Genomic DNA, 22,037 nt, shown 5'->3' with positions numbered 1-22,037 from the left:
AACTTCCATTGACATATTGACACTGAAAGCAACTTCCATTGATATAATCAATAACATTAGGAATGAAAGCATAGCAGCATCAGTAACATGGTTCAGTGAGCTCTAATTGTTTCTGAAATTCCAACTAATGAACCCAATAAATCTTCTATTGATATATAAATTCTTCCCAACCAAAAGTAATCTGTACAATAAAAAATTGATAGAATCAATTTCAATTGCTTCGAATTCGACTAAACCAGTGCTGGAATCAATTTCAATTACCAAAGAAAAGAAATAACAAATTGAGAATCGGAAAAACGTTTTGGGACACAGGGGTTATGATTATATACACATCATGGTTAAAATTGTACGAAATTGTAAGATCAAAGTTTGATCAGTGGTTGCATCTCTATGTTTTGATGATTACAATTAAGGTTTGTGATGATGAACAATTGTGGTACCCTAACGTTTGTCCTTTTAAGTTGTGACAAACAGGTTCTGAATCTGACCCAAGCCTATTCGTTCAGAAGAAGAAGAACCAAGGGTTACTAAAAAGAGAGCTCATTAACCTACCATGTTCGTCCTGAACAGTGGCAAATACTTCAGAAGCTCTGAAGATGGAAGCTCTCAAGAAGATCTGAAGAACTCAAGTCAGAAGTTCTGAAGACCAGATGTTCCAGTGGAACGGTCCAGAAGCAGAAGACTCAAGTTCTGAAGACTTGCAAGAAGTTGGTTCTGAAGACCCCAGCTATTCTAGCTCTGACGATCAGAAGTTCTGAGGAAAGTGTTCAGAAGCAGAAGTTGCAAAGGTCAGAAGAATCCAAGCTTCAATCTGACGATGATCAGAAGCTTCACCAACGTTCATCTGAAGCTCCTTGATCTCAAGTCAACTGGTGAATGGACAGGTCGCTTTCACAGTACAACGTCGTACATGTCTCAGTCTGTCCGCCACCTACCTTGTACAGCCTAGCAGTCTGATATCACGGAATTGCCACTCCAACGGATAAAACCTAGCAACGGCTACATCACAAGTCTTGGAGTATATAAGGCTGAAGAAAGAAGAAAGAAGTTAAGAAACTTTGCTGAAAATATTCAACACATACGAACCATTCTCTTAGCATTATTTCTTCACTGCTCTTAAACATCTGAGTTTACTATTCGCTTGTTATAAGCACTTATTGTAAACCCGAAACCTTTTACATCATATTGTAAAGTTCATCAAGAGACCAAGGTTGGTCGGATCTTGAGAGGACTGAATCAAGGCTGATTCAGTATTTAGCTAGTCTTAAGAGGATCGGTAGATCAGCTTCTTAAGAGGATACTAGTGTGAAAATCAGTGTATTGTTAGTCACTTAGCAGGTTGCAAAGTGCAGTTGTAACACTCATTGATTTTAGTGGATTGCCTTCATCAGAAGAAGGAAGAAATCACCTTCACAGGTGGACTGGATTAGCTTGAGCTTTTATCTCAAGTGAACCAGGATAAAATACTTGCGTGCTTGACTTCCCATCATTCAGCACTTAGTTTTTATCTTTGAGTTTTGAAAAAGCTTAAAAGTATACCCGTGATTCAAAAACTCTATTCAAACCCCCCCTTTCTAGTGTTTTTCGCACCTTCAATTGGCATCAGAGCTCCGGCTCTGATTTTAACACCTAACAGTGTTCAGTGATCCAGAACCTTGTGTGAAAAACAAACAATGGCCCAAGCCAATACTTCCGCTGACAACAACAACAACAACAATCAACTCAGAGCACCAATCTTTGATGGTGAAAAGTTTGAGTACTGGAAAGATAGAATAGAATGTTATTTCCTTGGCACTGACCCAGATCTCTGGGATATGGTCATTGAAGGCTATACTGATCCAGTAGATGATTCAGGAGTGAAGATCCCTCGTTCTGAAATGACTGACGCTCAGAAGAAGCGTTTCAAGGATCATCACAAGGCAAAGTCTATGCTATTCAGCTCAATATCATATATTGAGTATGAGAAGATCTCTGACAAAGAAACTGCTAAATCCATCTTTGACTCCTTGGTCATGACGCATGAAGGAAATGAAGAGGTCATGGAAACCAAGGCTCTTGCTCTCATACAACAATATGAGCAGTTTAAGATGGAATCTGGTGAAACCATTGAGGAGGTGTACTCAAGGTTTCAAACTCTGATTGCTGGAATCAGAGTGCTAAACAAGGGCTACTCTACTGGTGATCATGTCAAGAAAATTATCAGAAGTTTGCCTAAGGAGTGGAGAGCTTTTGTCACTGCCCTGAAACTCTCCAGGAATTTGAACTCGTTGAAGTTAGAAGAGCTCGTGAGTCATCTCAGAAGCCATGAGATTGAACTCAAAGGAGACAAGCCTCAAAAGAAAGACAAGTCTATTGCTCTTAAGTCAAAGTCTGACAAAGCAAAAGCCTATCAGGCAGAAGAGGAAAATTCATTTGAAGAGCTATCAGATGCGTTGATGATGAAGAGCTGTCTCTTTTCACAAAGAGGTTAAGCAAACTCTGGAAGAACAGACATAGCAAGGGCAAAAGACCAAAGAAAATTTCAGAAAGATATGAATCTTCATCTGGTCAGAAGAAATCATCTGGAAAGGAAGTCACTTGCTTCGAGTGCAAGGAATCTGGGCACTACAAGAGTGACTGTCCCAAGCTTAAGAAGGACAAGAGACCAAGAAAAGTCTTCAAGAAGAAAGCCCTCATAACCTTTGATGCAACTGATTCTGATGAAGCTGAGTCAGAAGAAGATGAAGCTGTGGAGGCTCTAATGGCTACCACTAGCAGAGGTGCTGAAGCTTCAGAAGATGTTTCAGACTCTGAGAATGATGATGAGGTATTCTCTGATTTTTCTCTATCTGAGCTAAGAACTGCTTTATCTGAAATAATGATGAAACATGATATTCTGCTAAATAAGCATAAAGAGCTTAAAAAGAAATATGCTGTTAAAACCAGTTCTTCAGAAGTTCATGAGAAGTCAGTCTCTGAACTCATGGATGAAAACTATATTCTTGTTAATGACAATGCTGTTCTTCGTGCTAAAAATGATGTGCTAGAAGACCAACTTGCATCATCTGATGTTAAGTATGAGACAAAATATGAGAAAACGTTTCAAAAGTTCCTTGCAAAGGGCATAGACAGAAGTCTTATGGCTTCAATGATCTATGGCATGAGCAGAAATGGGAACAATGGCCTTGGCTACTTTCAATCCATGAAAGATGAGTCATTTGAGCCCAAACGCGAACCTTTGCATAAGCATTTCGTTCCCGCTGGCACTGTCATTCCAGAAAAGGTTACACCAAAGGTGGTGAAACCAAAGGGAAAGTTTAAACTTGATATGTCTAGATATTATACTCAAGTTCCTCTGCATTATCCTCCTGTTGCACCCAAAGTTCCAAGAACTTCTGGGAAAACTAACAAGAAAGGACCCAAGATGTGGGTACCTAAAGCAAAAACTATTCCTGTTGCAGACATCTTATGCAGCTCAGTTAAGACACCTGTCATGGTACCTGGACAGTGGATGCTCGCGACACATGACGGGCACAAGGTCTATATTCCAAGAACTGACACCGCTTAAGTCAGGAGGAGATGTTGGCTTTGGAGGAAACCAGAAGGGAAAAATTATTGGAAAAGGTTCCATAGGAGATGGAAAAATTTCAGTCATCAATGATGTACTTCTGGTGGAAGGATTATTTCACAACTTGCTCTCCATAAGCCAAATTGCTGACAAAGGTTACGATGTGATCTTCAATCAAACCGGATGCAAAGCTGTTAGTCAAACAGATGGATCTGTTTTGTTTTCTGGGAAGAGGAAAAACGATATTTACAAAATCAGATCTTCTGAACTGCTATCTCAGAAGGTCAAGTGTCTCATGTCAGTTAATGATGAGTAGTGGATCTGGCACAGACGCCTAGGGCATGCCAGCCTCAGGAAAATTTCTCAACTTAGCAAGCTAAATCTCGTTAGAGGATTGCCTCGTCTGAAGTATTCATCAGAGGCTCTATGTGAAGCTTGTCAGAAGGGAAAATTCACCAAGAAGCCATTTAAAGCAAAGAATGCGGTATCTACAACAAGACCCCTTGAGCTACTTCACATTGATCTCTTTGGACCAGTGAAAACTGAATCCATTGGAGGAAAGAAGTATGGGCTAGTCATTGTAGATGACTACAGCAGGTGGACATGGGTAAAGTTCCTAAGGCATAAAGATGAAACACACACCATGTTTGCCAACTTCATCACTCAAGTTCAGAAGGAGTTCCAAACTTCAGTGATCACTGTCAGAAGTGATCATGGTGGAGAATTTGAAAACAAAGCTTTTGAAGAATTGTTCAACTCTCAAGGAATCTCACACAACTTCTCCTGTCCTTACACTCCCCAACAAAATGGAGTTGTTGAAAGAAAGAACAGAACTCTTCAGGAGATGGCTCGCACCATGATGCAAGAATCAAGTATGACCAAGCACTTCTGGGCATAAGCAATCAACACTGCATGCTACATCCAGAATAGAATCTCCATTAGACCAATTCTGGAGAAAACTCCTTATGAGCTATGCAAAGGAAGACAACCTGACATCTCTTACTTCCATCCTTTTGGAAGCTGTTGCTACATGCTCAACACCAAGGAGAAATTGGGTAAATTCGATTCTAAAGCTTTAAAGTGTTATTTTCTTGGTTATTCTGAAAGATCTAAAGGTTTTAGAATTTATAATATTATTCATCAAACTGTTGAGGAATCTATCCAGATTAGATTTGATGATAAGCTTGGCTCAGAAAAGTCAAAGCTGTTTGAAAGATTTGCAGATTTAAGCATTGATTGTTCAGAAGCAAATCAACCAACAAAAAGCCCAGAGGATGATGCTCCAGAGGCAGAAGCATCTGAAGATGTTCCAACAACTTCTGATCAACTTCAGAAGAGGAAAAGAATAGTTGCTTCTCATCCAGAAGAACTGATCATTGGCAACAAAGATGCTCCCATCAGAACCAGGTCTATGCTCAAACCTTCAGAAGAGACTCTTCTGAGTCTGAAGGGACTCGTGTCTCTCATTGAGCCAAAATCAGTTGATGAAGCTCTTGAAGACAAAGGCTGGATTCAAGCAATGCAAGAAGAGCTAGATCAGTTCACCAAGAATGATGTGTGGACCTTAATGCCTAAACCCAAGGGTTTCCATGTCATAGGAACCAAGTGGGTATTCAGAAACAAACTGAACGAAAAAGGAGAAGTAACAAGAAACAAGGCAAGACTGGTGGCTCAAGGCTACAGTCAACAAGAGGGAATTGATTTCACTGAGACCTTTGCACCTGTAGCAAGGCTTGAAGCTATAAGGCTACTGATTTCCTTCTCAGTAAATCACAACATCATTCTCCATCACATGGACGTCAAAAGTGCCTTCCTCAATGGCTACATTTCAGAAGAAGTGTATGTCAAGCAACCTCCTGGTTTTGAAGATGACAAACACCCAGAGCACGTCTACAAGCTCAAGAAGTCACTCTATGGATTGAAACAAGCTCCCAAAGCGTGGTACGAAAGGCTCAGCTCCTTTCTTCTACAGAATGAGTTTGTAAGGGGTAAAGGTGACAATACTCTTTTCTGCAGAACCTATAAGAATGACATTCTTATAGTTCAAATTTATGTTGATGATATCATTTTTGGTTCTGCTAATCCCTCCTTGTGCAAGGAATTCTCTAAGTTAATGCAGGCTGAATTTGAAATGAGCATGATGGGAGAACTTAAATACTTCCTGGGAATTCGAATAGATCAACGACCAGGAGTCACCTATATCCATCAGAAGAAGTACACCCTGGAACTTCTGAAGAAGTTCAACTTGAGTGACTGCAACATCTCAAAGACTCCAATGCATCCAACATGCATTCTTGAGAAAGAGGAAGTTTCCTCTAAGGTTTGTCAGAAGCTCTATCGTGGAATGATAGGCTCTCTTCTTTACTTAACTGCATCTAGACCTGATATTTTGTTTAGTGTGCATCTCTGTGCTAGATTCCAATCAGATCCTAGAGAGACTCACTTAACTGCTGTTAAGAGGATCCTCAAATATCTGAAAGGAACCACTAACCTTGGCTTGATGTATAGAAACACATCAGAGTATACACTTTCAGGTTTTTGTGATGCTGACTTTGCTGGAGATAGAGTGGAAAGGAAAAGCACTTCTTGAAGCTGTCATTTCCTTGGATCAAATCTTGTATCTTAGTCAAGCAAAAGACAGAACACAATTGCTCTATCAACTGCTGAAGCAGAGTATGTCTCAGCTGCCACTTGCTGTACACAAACCATATGGATGAAGAACCATCTAGAGGACTATGGATTATCTATGAAGAAGGTTCCTATCTACTGTGACAACACAGCTGCTATCTCACTCAGCAAGAATCCTATTCTACATTCAAGAGCAAAGCATATAGAGGTAAAGTATCATTATATTCGTGATCATGTTCAGAAGGGCACTCTATCATTAGTGTAACACCCCACTTTTCGTTATTAGGTTATTTATTATTTTATCTTAATTATTATTATGCTATATGGTAATTTGATGAATTATGTGATTATAATTTAAATCTCATGTGATATAGAATAAGATTTAGATAAATAAGTTTGTTAGGTTTTTGTGTGAGTAATTGAGAGTGGGGCCCATTAGTATGACTATTTAAGGGATATGAGTGAATTAGAAAGAGAGAAATCAGAATTTGAGAATTGGAGAAGTTAGCAGAGGAGAAGAAAAGAAGCGTGAAAGAGAGAAGGGGAGAAAAGAGAAGAAAAAACCTAGAATTTGATCTTCAAGAGGTAAGGGTTTGAATTTATCTTGTATAATTGTAGAATAACAGAGGTTGAGTTTAACATGAAGGAACCCTCATCTTCTTTGAAAATTCAGAACTGAGAGACTGTGTTGAGTGTTAACATGTGATGAGCAAAATTGATTTTGAGTGAAATTGAGGTTCCGGGGAAAATTGGGTTCTGTTATGTTTTGCCCGCAAATACCCTAACAGTCTGCGTTGTAGAGAGCATAACTCTCTCTACAGAATTCCAAATTGAGTGAAACCAATTTTGTATGAAATCTAACTCATAGGGCTATGTTGGGTAATATTTTCATAATTTTTCGATTGCTGGTTCAATACCAGAATCATTTGCAAGTTCATTCTGTTTCTGCCCGCAGACACCCTAGCAGCCTGTGTTATAGAGAGCATAACTCTCTCTACAGAATTCCGAATTGAGTGAAACCAATTTTGTATGAAAGCTAACTCATAGGGCTATTTTGGGTAATATTATCATAATTTTTAGATTGCTGGTTCAATACCAGAATTATCTGCAAGTTCACTCTGTTTCTGCTCGCAGAAACCCTAACAGCCTGTGCTGTAGAGACCATAACTCTCTCTACAGAATTCCAAATTGGGTGAAACCAATTTTATATGAAAGCTAATGTATAAGGCTATGTTTGGTAAAATTTTCATAATTTTTGGACTGCTCATTTAGTACCAGGATTATATGCAAGTTTGCTATGTTTCTGCTTATTTCTGAGATTGATTCTGAAACTGATTCTAGTAATTGATATGAGACATTTGATGATTTTGTGTTGCTATTTTGTCAGTGGAATAGTGAATGATTTGATAATTGTATTGAAGTGTTATTTTGTGCAATTTTGGTGTGATTTCCGTTATGGAATTTGGTGAGAAAATGTTATATATTTGGGGCTGGAGTGGTCTCAAAATTGCATGTTTTAATTTATGAGTTTTTGCACGAAATACACTTCATTTAGTCAAGAGGCAACGTGTCGGTTTTCATCGGAAAACTGAGGTTTGTCCCAGAACTGGCGTGGTTCTGGAAGTCTGGAGTGGACTTCATTGGTGGTTAACTGTCTGGAGTGGACGCGGTGATACCGCTAAGGTTAACAATTGGTACCACATGCATACATTAGAGTCTCACACACTAAGTTTCACGTTTTCAGTGGTTTTATGTGTTTGGTGAATCGTTGGTGAATTATTTTGCTGTTGTGGTAAAGTCGAATTATTATTCTTCTTAAAACTTATAATTTTCTGAAACAACAATAAGAATTATGAAACTGTCTTGAAAGCAAATATTATAATCACTCAGATTTTAAAGACAATGTGAAGAGTTTATAAAGCTGGATCTGAATTGTTTACTTGCTCTTTGTTACGCTATATTTTATACAATGTAAGTTCTTACCCTTCTGTTGGAATGATGTTCTATGCGACATCGCTCAGGTACTGGAGGTAGAGATGTGGCTCATGAGGAGTAGCTTTGGAGAGTCTTAGTTTATGTTATTATTATTATTATTATTATTATTATTATTATTATTATAAAATAAGTGTCTTGCTCTGTAATGTAACACTGGTTAGATATTTTACGTTACTTTTACATTTATGTTGAGAGGATTTTATAATCTCTTCTTATGGAAGTTGTTGAATAATTTTCTAAATGATGGCGATGTCGTACTGTTGACGGCCGAAGTGCTTATGAAATTCAGTTCTGAGCATGATGAATTTTATTGGAATATCATGGAAGATAAACCTATTTAAATAAGTGATTTTATGCATCTTAGGATTATCTGACTGGTTTAGAAATTTCATTGGCAGGAATAATTCATTCTTTGAAAAGCATATGAACTTATAAATTTTCAAACACAATCAGTGTTAATTTTATTGAGTTTTCGTGAAGAAGTGTAATACTCCCTTGATATGTTTTTAAACTCTGATAAACGTTTTTAAATAAAACAATGGGAAAAAGGGGGTGTTACAATTAGAGTATGTTGATACTGACCATCAGTGGGCAAATATTTTTACTAAGCCCTTAGCAGAAGATAAGTTTTTATTTATTCTTGAAAACCTGAACATGGATTTTTGTCCAGAGTAAGGTTTTCCTCAGAACTTCTGACCATGGTACCTCTAAAGTCATCAGATGTTACCTCTTCAGAAGTCACTCGATCAGAAGGTCTTAACCCACCGGTTAAGCTTCCGTGGTAGGCATCAATACACGTGTCACTTCATTTGTGACATAGTTCCTTGAGTCGCGTGGTATATCTGCTATAATGATGATGTCTGCTCTCCTCTACTATGCTATTTTCAGACTATCTATTTTATAACCGTTGATTTTGCCTTTAATTTCTTAAAACTGTCAACGGTTACCATTAAACCCACTATATGCACTGTCACACACGACCTCCCACTCACTTACACTTACGGTTTTGAAACTATCCGTGTGCATTGCATTCATTCATACTCCTCCCTCCAACATTTCCCCTTTCTCTCTGAACCCTAAACCTCATTCTCTGAGAATCATGGGCAAATCGAGGAAACCCAAGGTAAATGTTTCTGCTTCTTCCAAACAAACTGCCGAAGATCAAGAGAATCAAAGATTCGAAGAAGCACAGAAGATTCTGAATGCACCAAATGTAGTCACCTGTGCCAAGAAAGTAGAAGAACTAAATGTGTGCTGTGAAGCAAGAGTTGATTTTGATAATCTGGCTCAACATGGGTTTGACATTAGGGACCAAGTCAACTTGCAAGGGTGGTCTGGCTACTTCAACAGGCTCTGTTGTCCGATCTATCACAAGTTGGTTGTCGAGTTCTGGAAGAACGCAGTCTGCAACGACTACTACGTCGTCTCTCATGTGCTGGACAAGAAAATTGTGATCTCTGAAGAATCCATTGCAAAGCTGCTGGGTATGGAGTTCCAGCAAAGGAAAAAGGATTAAAAATGTTGAGGCAAATGTTGCTGGGATGAGGACAGTGGTCAACAAGGAGCTTTATGACAACTGGTCTTACGAGAAAACCAAGTATAACATTAAAGACTTGAAGTCTCAGATGAAGATTTGGCAGAAGATCTTCATGCACTGCATTCACCCCAGAACTGGAGGAACTGATTACCTGAATGCAACTCAAAAGGTAATCATGTACTGCATTTCAATTGGTGAGCCTATATGCCTGCCATTCCTGCTCTTCAATTACCTGAAGGAATGTGTTGAGAAATCAAGGACCACAACTGGTTTTGAGAACAAGAGGTTCATATCTTACATTCCGTATGGAAGGCTGCTGTCAGATATCTTCGTCCAGAATAAGCTTGTCAAGACTCTATCAGACCTTGGACTTCACGAAGATCTGGCCATGTCTATTGGCGATGCTCTCAATGGCACAAAGTTGAAGAAAATGCAAATCATTGAGAAAGTTCAAGTTGCTCCCAGAGAAGACACTTCTGATGAGGTTCGTCAGAGGAACTACCCCATTGATGATTTTCCTATTTGGTCCAAGAAGGACAATCCAGCATGTATTCTGGAGTATGTGCGGATGCTCAGAAGACAAGGAGATCCTATCACTCTTGCAGAATTTGTCAATACACTTCCTGAAAGTCCTTCTAAGTTGGCAACAAGGAAATCAAGGAGGGCAACAAGCAGCAAGCCTTCAGATCCTAAGGGCAAAGGGATTCTAACGGAGGAACCTACAAAGAAGAAAGCTGCATTCAAGACTGTGGTCATCAGGGAACCCTCTCCTGAAAGACCTTCTAAGAGAACCTCAGTTCAACCACGTCAAGTGTCTGAATCTGAAAGCTCTGAAGACACATGGGAAGATTCCTCAAGCGAGGAAACTGAAGATGATGATATTCCTCTAGCCAAGAGAAGAAAAGTTATTCTTGAAGAAGAAGATGAGCAGGATGACCATGAGATCATCCAGAATGTGCTTCAGGGTATAAGGGAATCCTCAGAGGCTGAAGAATCCACAGACTCTGACGAAGTACACTTGGTGAGGAGAAGGAAACTGCCTCTGAAAGGTCCACTTCAGCAGAAAGAGGCAGAATCACAACAGGCATCTGACCCTGCTTCAGAAGCACAAAGGGAAAGAAGATCAAAACGCACTTCTGATCCTGCCAGGGCTGCAGAACTCACCAGACCCACATCCATCAGAAGTCCAAGTAAGGTAATTACTGAAAGCATTAACTTTGATTCTGCTTCAGTAGTTATACCTGAACAACCCCTGCCTATATTTACCTCCATGCCTACCTCAAACCAAACAGCACCCACTCAACCTGAAACACAAGCTGAAACACAAGCTCCTAAATCAACCATCCAAACAGCTACCACAGCTATCCCTTCCATTCCACTCCACACCTTTTCCACATCTACCACAACTGCACCTGTACCTCCTTTCAATCCCTTCATCCGAGGTATTGTTCAAAGTGAGGCTACCCTGAGAACCTTGGCTCAACAATTCACTCCCAAGCCTGCATCCACTTCACACACCTTCCTCATAACCCAGACTGGTGAGATCCCTGCTGAGAAAGAAAAGGAGGATGATGATGTTCAGATCCTTGTACCGCCTTTCAATGTGAAGTGTAACACCCCACTTTTCGTTATTAGGTTATTTATTATTTTATCTTAATTATTATTATGCTATATGGTAATTTGATGAATTATGTGATTATAATTTAAATCTCATGTGATATAGAATAAGATTTAGATAAATAAGTTTGTTAGGTTTTTGTGTGAGTAATTGAGAGTGGGGCCCATTAGTATGACTATTTAAGGGATATGAGTGAATTAGAAAGAGAGAAATCAGAATTTGAGAATTGGAGAAGTTAGCAGAGGAGAAGAAAAGAAGCGTGAAAGAGAGAAGGGGAGAAAAGAGAAGAAAAAACCTAGAATTTGATCTTCAAGAGGTAAGGGTTTGAATTTATCTTGTATAATTGTAGAATAACAGAGGTTGAGTTTAACATGAAGGAACCCTCATCTTTTTTGAAAATTCAGAACTGAGAGACTGTGTTGAGTGTTAACATGTGGTGAGAAAAATTGATTTTGAGCGAAATTGAGGTTCCGGGGAAAATTGGGTTCTGTTATGTTTTGCCCGCAGATACCCTAACAGTCTGTGTTGTAGAGAGCATAACTCTCTCTACAGAATTCCAAATTGAGTGAAACCAATTTTGTATGAAAGCTAACTCATAGGGCTATGTTGGGTAATATTTTCATAATTTTTCGATTGCTGGTTCAATACCAGAATCATTTGCAAGTTTATTCTATTTCTGCCCGCAGACACCCTAGCAGCCTGTGTTATAGAGAGCATAACTCTCTCTACAGAATTCCGAATTGAGTGAAACCAATTTTGTATGAAAGCTAACTCATAGGGCTATATTGGGTAATATTATCATAATTTTTAGATTGCTGGTTCAATACCAGAATTATCTGCAAGTTCACTCTGTTTCTGCTCGCAGAAACCCTAACAGCCTGTGCTGTAGAGACCATAACTCTCTCTACAGAATTCCAAATTGGGTGAAACCAATTTTATATGAAAGCTAACGTATAAGGCTATGTTTGGTAAAATTTTCATAATTTTTGGACTGCTCATTTAGTACCAGGATTATATGCAAGTTTGCTATGTTTCTGCTTATTTCTGAGATTGATTCTGAAACTGATTCTAGTAATTGATATGAGACATTTGATGATTTTGTGTTGCTATTTTGTCAGTGGAATAGTGAATGATTTGATAATTGTATTGAAGTGTTATTTTGTGCAATTTTGGTGTGATTTCCGTTATGGAATTTGGTGAGAAAATATGTTATATATTTGGGGCTGGAGTGGTCTCAAAATTGCATGTTTTAATTTATGAGTTTTTGCACGAAATACACTTCATTTAGTCAAGAGGCAACGTGTCGGTTTTCATCGGAAAACTGAGGTTTGTCCCAGAACTGGCGTGGTTCTGGAAGTCTGGAGTGGACTTCATTGGTGGTTAACTGTCTGGAGTGGACGCGGTGATACCGCTAAGGTTAACAATTGGTACCACATGCATACATTAGAGTCTCACACACTAAGTTTCACGTTTTCAGTGGTTTTATGTGTTTGGTGATTTGTTGGTGAATTGTTTTGCTGTTGTGGTAAAGTCGAATTATTATTCTTCTTTAAGCTTATAATTTTTCGAAACATTAATAAGAATTGTGAAACTGTCCTGAGAGAAAATATTATAATCACTCAGATTTTAAAGTAAAGGTGAAGAGTTTATAAAGCAGGATCTGAATTGTTTACTTGCTCTTTGTTGTGTTATATTTTATACAATGTAAGTTCTTACCCTTCTGTTGGAATGATGTTCTATGCGACATCGCTCAGGTACAGGAGGTAGAGATGTGGCTCATGAGGAGTAGCTTCGGAGAGTCTTAGCTTATGTTATTATTATTATTATTATAAAATAAGTGTCTTGCTCTGTAATGTAACACTGGTTAGATATTTTACGTTACTTTTACATTTATGTTGAGAGGATTTTATAATCTCTTCTTATGGAAGTTGTTGAATAATTTTCTAAATGATGGCGATGTCGTACTGTTGACGGCCGAAGTGCTTATGAAATTCAGTTCTGAGTATGATGAATTTTATTGGAATATCATGGAAGATAAACCTATTTAAATAAGTGATTTTATGCATCTTAGGATATCTGACTGGTTTAGAAATTTCATTGGCAGGAATAATTCATTCTTTGAAAAGCATATGAACTTATAAATTTTCAAACACAATCAGTGTTAATTTTAATGAGTTTTCGTGAAGAAGTGTAATACTCCCTTGATATGTTTTTAAACTCTGATAAACGTTTTTAAATAAAACAATGGGAAAAAGGGGGTGTTACATGAAGCCTCTTCAACAAATTGCTTCCAACTTTGAAGATCAGCTTCCAGATGCTGCTGAGACCTCCTATGTGTCTTTGTCCAACTACTCAGCAGTCAACTCACAGGATCTGAGTTTTCTTCACCTGAGAAGACTGTCACCTCAAGGCAAAGGCCAGATACCATCTCTGAAGCTGAGCACATGGATGAATCAGATCACTCAGGCGTAGAGAAGGACCACGAGATTGATTCCACTCCTTCAGAGCACATGGATGAATCAAATGCTTCAAGCTCCAATGCTGCCAGAACTCCTCAGCCTGTTCTGACCCTAGCCACCTCCTTTCATCCTCAGAATCTTACTCAACTCATTCAGGAGTTTTCTGAAGAGGCCACCAGAAGACTGAAATGGCTGTATCAGGTAACTGATTATCAGTTTGATGCCTCTTTTGTTGATGGTCTATGGTCTGCCTTTGAGAGATGGTCAGAAGGCAAAGTTCATGAACTTCAGAAGCAACTTAGCAGGGAGAAACGACTAAGAGTTCATGATGCATCTGAGAGGGCCTATGAGCAAAGGCAGAGAGTGCTGCACAGGGTTTGTGAACCCTTGAGAAGAGCCATGGCTGAACGACCATGTGTTGTCTCTGAATGTACCTCAGAAGATGCTGTGATGCTTTCAACAGAGGTTGAAGAAGAAAGCTCTGATGGTATAGTCATTCTGGAAGATGCAGTTGTTCATGAAGTTGAGAAGCAAGGGCCAACTCAAGTTGATATTGCCATGTCTTCAGAAGCTGAAGCTGCTACTCATACACCAGCACCAGAAGTTCCTACTTCAGCTCCAGCTCCAGAAGTTGCCATTCTGGCTGCCCGGATTGACAGGATTCAGGATGATCAGCAGAGGTTATTTCAGATGGTTGAGCAACAAGGACGTGTTCAGAATGAGCAAAGCAAGCAAATTCAAGAGTCTTCAAGCAAAATGGAAGCTATCATGAAGTACCTAATGGACAACCTTCCCTCCACTTCCAAGCCTTGAATCTCTCACTTCTATCATGCATGCATTTATTTATTATGACTGAATTTAATTCATGTTGACTGTGTTAACTTCTTATTCTCTGATTCAATGCACCGTCCATTTAGTAACTCACATGCGTTTATGATTGATAAGTTTTATGCATGTTTTTCTGTTACTTTTCTTCCTTATATTCACTGCATTCATCTTCTCCCTCACAATTCAATCCCATTCTCCTCCATTCATATCTATTCTCTTCTCTTCCAAATCAAAATGACTACTGTCACTTTGATATCTGAACTCAAGACTCTGGTATTCGACCAAGTCTTTCCATGGAGTGTCAATCTATCTTCTTCTCAGATCTCTCACGCTCTTGAGAAAATTGAGTCTCTTCTGAAATGCTGGCTCACTTCTCATCAGACTCACTGTCTTCAGAACCTTCAAGATGTTCTAAATGACCTCCTCCGTCTGACCAATCGCCGGAAGGACGTTGAAGATCAGCTCCAGGGCATTTGTATGCTTCTGGAATATGAAGAATATCACAATGCAGCGGATCAGGAGGCTGTCCAGGAGAATGTTGCCTTGAAGGAAGAACTGGCTACTCAAATAGCCTCAATTGACCAGGACATTCGTATCCTCCACCTTCAACTTCTCTCCATGAAGAATTCTCGAGCTTTCCTATTTATCTAGGATTAGTCTTCTTCGTTCCTCTCGATCCTTTGTACTTCTTCTCTGTTCAGTAATAATAACATATCTTATTTGCATCATTTCCTGTTATTGTTATTGTTGGTTTTGTTTTTTCACTCTTTTTGATTATGACAAAAAGGGGGAGTACATAAAATGGTTTTGATAAATTTTTTATTATATAAAACCAGTAGAGGAGAACAAGTATCAATACTTATAGCACATAGATATTGTCAAGCGTCTCAGATAAGGAATACATTTTGTTCATACTCTGAACTAATCTTGCTTCTGACGCCTTATTCCAATTAAATCTAAACAAGACTCTATGTTATTATGTGATATACACTAAGTTCTGAACCATCACTTCTGATGAGTATACATCCCTTCAAGCGTAAATTCTGATCACATAACTAGACTCCGAATCTAGACTATTCACCAATTCATCAAGTCATAGATTCAGGGGGAGTCAGGGGGAGACCCTAGCTCAGAATCAGGTGTTTAACCAGATTCAGAAAGAGCATTGCAAACCGTTACACAAGGATAAGTTTAATCTCTGATCTTTTCTTTCCAGTGTATTCAGTTTATTGTGTAAAAATTGTTCATCAAAATACTTGTTTTGTCATCATCAAAAAGGGGGAGATTGTAAGATCAAGGTTTGATCAGTGGTTGCATCTCTATGTTTTGATGATTACAATTAAGGTTTGTGATGATGAACAATTGTGGTACCCTAACGTTTGTCCTTTTAAGTTGTGACAAACAGGTTCTAAATCTGACCCAAGCCTATTCGTTCAGAAGAAGAAGAACCAAGGGTTACTAAAAAGAGAGCTCATTAACCTACCATGTTCGTCCTGAACAGTGGCAAATACTTCAGAAGCTCTGAAGATGGAAGCTCTCAAGAAGATCTGAAGAGCTCAAGTCAGAAGTTCTGAAGACCAGATGTTCCAGTGGAACGGTCCAGAAGCAGAAGACTCAAGTTCTGAAGACTTGCAAGAAGTTGGTTCTGAAGACCCCAGCTATTCTAGCTCTGACGATCAGAAGTTCTGAGGAAAGTGTTCAGAAGCAGAAGTTGCAAAGGTCAGAAGAATCCAAGCTTCAATCTGACGATGATCAGAAGCTTCACCAACGTTCATCTGAAGCTCCTTGATCTCAAGTCAACTGGTGAATGGACAGGTCGCTTTCACAGTACAACGTCGTACATGTCTCAGTCTGTCCGCCACCTACCTTGTACAACCTAGCAGTCTGATATCACGGAATTGCCACTCCAACGGATAAAACCCTAGCAACGGCTACATCACAAGTCTTGGAGTATATAAGGCTGAAGAAAGAAGAAAGAAGTTAAGAAACTTTGCTGAAAATATTCAACACATACGAACCATTCTCTTAGCATTATTTCTTCACTGCTCTTAAACATCTGAGTTTACTATTCGCTTGTTATAAGCACTTATTGTAAACCCGAAACCTTTTACATCATATTGTAAAGTTCATCAAGAGACCAAGGTTGGTCGGATCTTGAGAGGACTGAATCAAGGCTGATTTAGTATTTAGCTAGTCTTAAGAGGATCGGTAGATCAGCTTCTTAAGAGGATACTAGTGTGAAAATCAGTGTATTGTTAGTCACTTAGCAGGTTGCAAAGTGCAGTTGTAACACTCATTGATTTTAGTGGATTGCCTTCATCAGAAGAAGGAAGAAATCACCTTCACAGGTGGACTGGATTAGCTTGAGCTTTTATCTCAAGTGAACCAGGATAAAATACTTGCGTGCTTGACTTCCCATCATTCAGCACTTAGTTTTTATCATTGAGTTTTGAAAAAGCTTAAAAGTATACCCGTGATTCAAAAACTCTATTCAAACCCCCCCTTTCTAGTGTTTTTCGCACCTTCAGATTTTTCCTGCGAGTTTGGCCGGAGAAGATGGCAGAGCACGGCGGCCTGTGGCAGCTCTGTCGTCGGAAAAGAAAAGGAGTAGATGGTAATGTTCCTCTCTTCGTGTAGAGCACGTGTGTGGTGGTTTCGTGGCCAAAGAAGGCCGGAGGACGAAGATATGACTAGTTGCAGGTTATAGGCTCGCCAACGGAGGGAGGCGGAACGACATATTTCTTGAGGGGTTTAGTTGCGAACGGTGAGGGGAGTGCAGTGGTGGTGTTGGTTTCTCCATATGGTGAGTGGTTCGTCAAAGATCAGGGATTGAAGATGGCGGAGGCTAGGGTTTCGTGGTGGCTCCGTTGTTGCTTCGTGAAGGAGACATGGAGGTAGTGGTGCTCACGGCTGGAACAGAGGAAAAGGAAGGAGAAGAGTTCTTGGTGGTAGTGGCTTCCTCGTGGCGGCTGGAGGAAGAAGCCATGGTTGTTTGCCTCTTCTTCTCCTTTCAATTTCCTCTCACAAATCATTCCTTAACTTGTTGCTACCTAACTTGTAACATAACCCAAATCTGAAATGCAACAACATAGAAAACAAGTAATCAGCACCAGGTTCCGTGTTTCTTTGAAATTCATACGCAAGCAAATGCAATTAGAGAATAAGGAATCGATGAATTAGAAATAAATTTAATCAATCAAGCTTAAATCATCACTTCATCTTCTTCTTTTTCATCATCATCAACAACTTCAAAATCGCTCTAGTTCCAGATGAACCAGTTCATCATCATCAACATCAACATATCTGAAATGATCTAGTAGTGATTCTCCACCTTCCTCAGCGACTCATCCAAGCCACTTATCCATCCCTCTCCTTTCTTCTACTTCGGTACCCATTTCCATCTTCATTCTTCCCTAGAAAGGTGATGATTGATTGGGTTTGCGGTGAGCATGAATACACATGAATGCTACAAGGAGACTGTTGGGTTTGCTCGGGTTGAGGGTGGATTTATGGGTTTGGCCATTTGGTTGTTTATGGGAAGCAGATGAGGAAATAGATGAATTTGGAAGGAAAATGAAGGGGAAGGGTGGTTATCTGAAATATGAAAACCATGTTGAATTTGGGTGAATGGGGTTTCAATTCATCTAATTGAGGATTAATGTGTTTGACCATTTAAGTTAAAAGCTAATTCAATTAACCTAATAATTAATTAAAGATTAAGAAAATATGTTTTTTAGTTTTTTTTAGAAAACCTGCTATTGTAGGTTGATGAAAGGATATTTAACGAAGAATTCTTCCTCCACTAACTACTATCAAATCCCTTTCAAGACTCAATCGTAGTATAGTATCGGGTTTTGTCGTCTCCACAAGGATTGTGTTGCTACGTATTAATCTCACTAGCTAGATGATGGATGAATGGTTTAAAAAGTAAAATGTGAGTTTATTTAAATAAAGAAAAAAACTATAATTAAAGCGATAAAAGAAGTTCACGGAGGTAAACAAAGAAGAAAGCGTATTTGGAAAATGAGTTCACTTGATTTACAACTTATTCTCAACCAATATACTTTTATAAGATGAAATTAACATTTAAGATGCCGATAAGAGCTACTCACCCACTAATTTCTTAGCTAAGCGAATCTACCCATTAAGAACCTAGCCTTAATCTCTTAAGCCCTAGTGATCATAAAAGGAGCATTATAGCACATACCTACTCGATAAGACATTCCCAAGCTCTGTTCCTAACCCAAGAAGTTCATGTCCTAGTGGATAGAATCTCTGCCTGTCACTCAAGAAATCCTAATAGTTTCTACTAGATAATCCTATCCTAGAGAGGCGAGTATCCCGACTTGTCACTCGGTATAGATCTCTTTTCCAACTCGTGATATTCATACCTAAGAGTTAATGTCCCCTATTGTCACCTAGAAAACCTTAACCCTACCTAAGACATGTATTTCTTAAGATGACTGATGCAAAGGTGGTTTCTCTCATTAACTAAATTCACACCAACTTCTCAATTGCCATGCAAATCCTAAAAAGCATCATATTGGCAAAAGATACATGAACGCGCAAAGAGAATCAATAACCTAAGACATAGGAATTTTTTCCCTTTCTATGAACTAAGCTACATTAACTCATATCAATTTCTCAATCTATTTACGAATTAATATGAACTCTTTAAATCACCAATTAACCAATTGAAGCATTAAGTATAGAGAGAAACACCAAATAATGAAAATTCATACTTATAATTGCATAAAAGTATATTGAACAAGAAAGAAAAATCAAATTAAGTCATTCCAAATACCAAATGAGAGTCAACACAAAAATAGGTAAAGAGAAAAACAAAACCCAAAATAGAACGGAGCCATGGACGTCCGAAGAAGCTGTCACCTCCTCCATGGCCCTGACACCGGCCCTCAAGGGCCTAGCCTTCCTCTCCACCCAGAAATTGCCTTCAAGTCTTCCAAAGGTGTTTATTAGGTTTAGGAGAAAAGAAAGGATCAAAAGATCCCAAAAAATAGGTTTAAAAATGATTTTATAGTGATTTCCGTAATCTGAGCCTATTTTGTCTTTTCTGGCGCAGAAAATGATCCTGTGCAGTCAGGTTCACGGTAACACGGTGCACCCTCGTGAATCTGGAGCGTTGGATGAGTATCTGGCAAATCTGGCGTGTCTGGTGTATTGTAAGCGCTTTTCCGCGACGCACCCTATCGGAGCCCCTTTGGATCTTATACATCACATCTTCTTCCATCCTCAACCACGTGTCACAATCACAACGCAGGAGCATGGTAACGTCGTGCACATGCGCTACACAGGATTCCAGCGTCCATAATTCTTTAATTTTCCGTTTTTTTAATGATTTCCTTTTTTTTTTCTCCAAATCTTCTCCTAAAATGAAGCAAATAAAAATAGATAAGAGATAACAATAAGATAACACCTTAAAATAAACTAATCTAATCCTAAATTAAAGTAAATAAATCCTAATAATATCTAGAAAATAATATAAAACATAGAAAAATACTAAAACCAAACAAAAATAATAAAATTCATGAAATAAGCCTAAAGTGACCTAAAATGACTAAAATATCTTAAATAATATATTAAAATGCATGCAAATAAACTAGAAAAATAGCCTTAAATCCCGGGTCATCATAGGTCAAAAATGGGTGGTGCAACTTTGCACCACAAAAAAATGGTCCATAATAAATTTTCCCTTTTAGTTGCACTTTATTTGTGACAATTTCTGTAACACCCCGATTTCGGTGGCGTCACTTTAGTAACAAAATAAACTTAATGCGGAAGAACGTGAATATTTTTTTTTCGATAATAACTAAGACAAGACTGAATTAAATAAAACCCAAATACGAAAAGCAATAAAACTAATATACAATATATATAACAGCCCCCGCTGTAAGTGGCAACTCCGTCACGAGTAACCTCCATTGACGGAAAGAAAAGTGTAACACCCGTAGGCAATATGTACAAACCAAATGAAAAGGGTGAAGTGTCCGCAACACCATCCCTCAAAACTGAGAATGAGCTGGCCCATCGGCCTGAAATAAGACCTCCTAAGTCCAACCAACTCTCTGTGATTCCCGTAAGGAAACCACACAAAAGCTATCGGCGGGAAACTACCCTGTTCCCAAAGAAAACAAATGATGTTCAGAGCTAAGACTCTACTCATACACTAATCCCATCTCGAGGAGCTCACACTAACACTCAATCCTACATGCTAGCATGATCGTCGTTCGAACTCGAAAATCCAGAACGACCTAGTCTATGTACACCATCCGTCCTCCTCTCGCGACCGCGATGCGCTCCTGTTCTCGCATCTCAACCCTAGTTCCCCCCGAAGGGTGAACCATCACGAACCGGTCCGCCGTGGACATCTGACAATGGGCGTTTGTCCGCCAAAACACACACAAAAGACTCGAGGGTCAACTCCAAAGAACTATGTAGATAATAAACCCAATAGGTACAGATAATAGATAGCCACTTAGGCTTATAGCTAGAGATGACATCCTAGGGTTGCATATTTCACAATAACATAAACGACAATAAAAACACTTAACATGTTCCAAATAGGATTAACAAATAGCAATCACACTCAGCAACTAAGTCAGTATGCATGTTGCATGATATGCAATGCAGGTTAACCCAGTCAACCAATATGCATTCCGGAACGGATGGACATCAACGGATCAGCCCTAGCACCAGCCACGGTGGGACCATTTCGGCCCGCGTGCCTCTTACTCCAACAACAACACGTAGTCAGATCAGCATAAAACCCGAAGGCCTGCCATTCGGTCTGCTACTAAGAGTCACCTAGCAGCGCTCTTACGCGGAAATCCTGGTCTTATAACCAATTTTGGAATCCGCCGTGGTCCGGTATCTCGCCGTGTTTAAACCACTTAATGAGTGCATGCAATGCAGTGATTAGCCAAACAACGTCTCCGAATCTCACTCGTCACGTCGCCACGTGTTCTAGATAAATTAATGTCTCTAAAAGCTTACCCTAAGGTAAAGTCGATTCTGCGACAAAAGACACTTCTTCACAACAACATATAACTCACGATGATCTCCAAATCATCCGACTCATCTCAATCCGATGGTCACAACTGCTCAACGAGCACAGAGTATCACACTCTCGGAAACTAACGGTTTCCCGGACTTATCCACAGGATAGCCCAACAGCACATAGCTGCTCCAACAGCACAAGAGCATCGACATACTCAACACTTCTCAACTTCCTCAACGATTGGATCCGACGAAACTTCTCGTTTTCCAAAAATTAAGATTTGCATCCGAAGCTTCCTTTTGAGTTTATTATCTTTATTTAAAGATTTAGAGGTTGTTTAATATCTTATGAGTTTTCTTTTCAAAATAATATCCTTTTTAGTCTTATCGCAAATCCTATAAGTTCTC

The 22,037-nt window shown here is 39.1% G+C and overlaps 1 long non-coding RNA gene across 1 annotated transcript; it reads left to right on the top strand.

Moving 5' to 3' along the window:
* Window positions 1-11,331: 11,331 nt before the first annotated feature.
* On the top strand, window positions 11,332-13,330 carry LOC130731977 (uncharacterized). Its single transcript, XR_009016905.1, has 2 exons — window positions 11,332-11,641; window positions 13,080-13,330. It is a non-coding gene; the product is annotated as an uncharacterized LOC130731977 (long non-coding RNA).
* Window positions 13,331-22,037: the final 8,707 nt, after the last annotated feature.

This window comes from Lotus japonicus, chromosome 1, assembly GCF_012489685.1.
Source record: "Lotus japonicus ecotype B-129 chromosome 1, LjGifu_v1.2".
Classification (NCBI taxonomy): domain Eukaryota; kingdom Viridiplantae; phylum Streptophyta; class Magnoliopsida; order Fabales; family Fabaceae; genus Lotus; species Lotus japonicus.
This window is presented reverse-complemented; position numbering and strand designations above follow the sequence as displayed.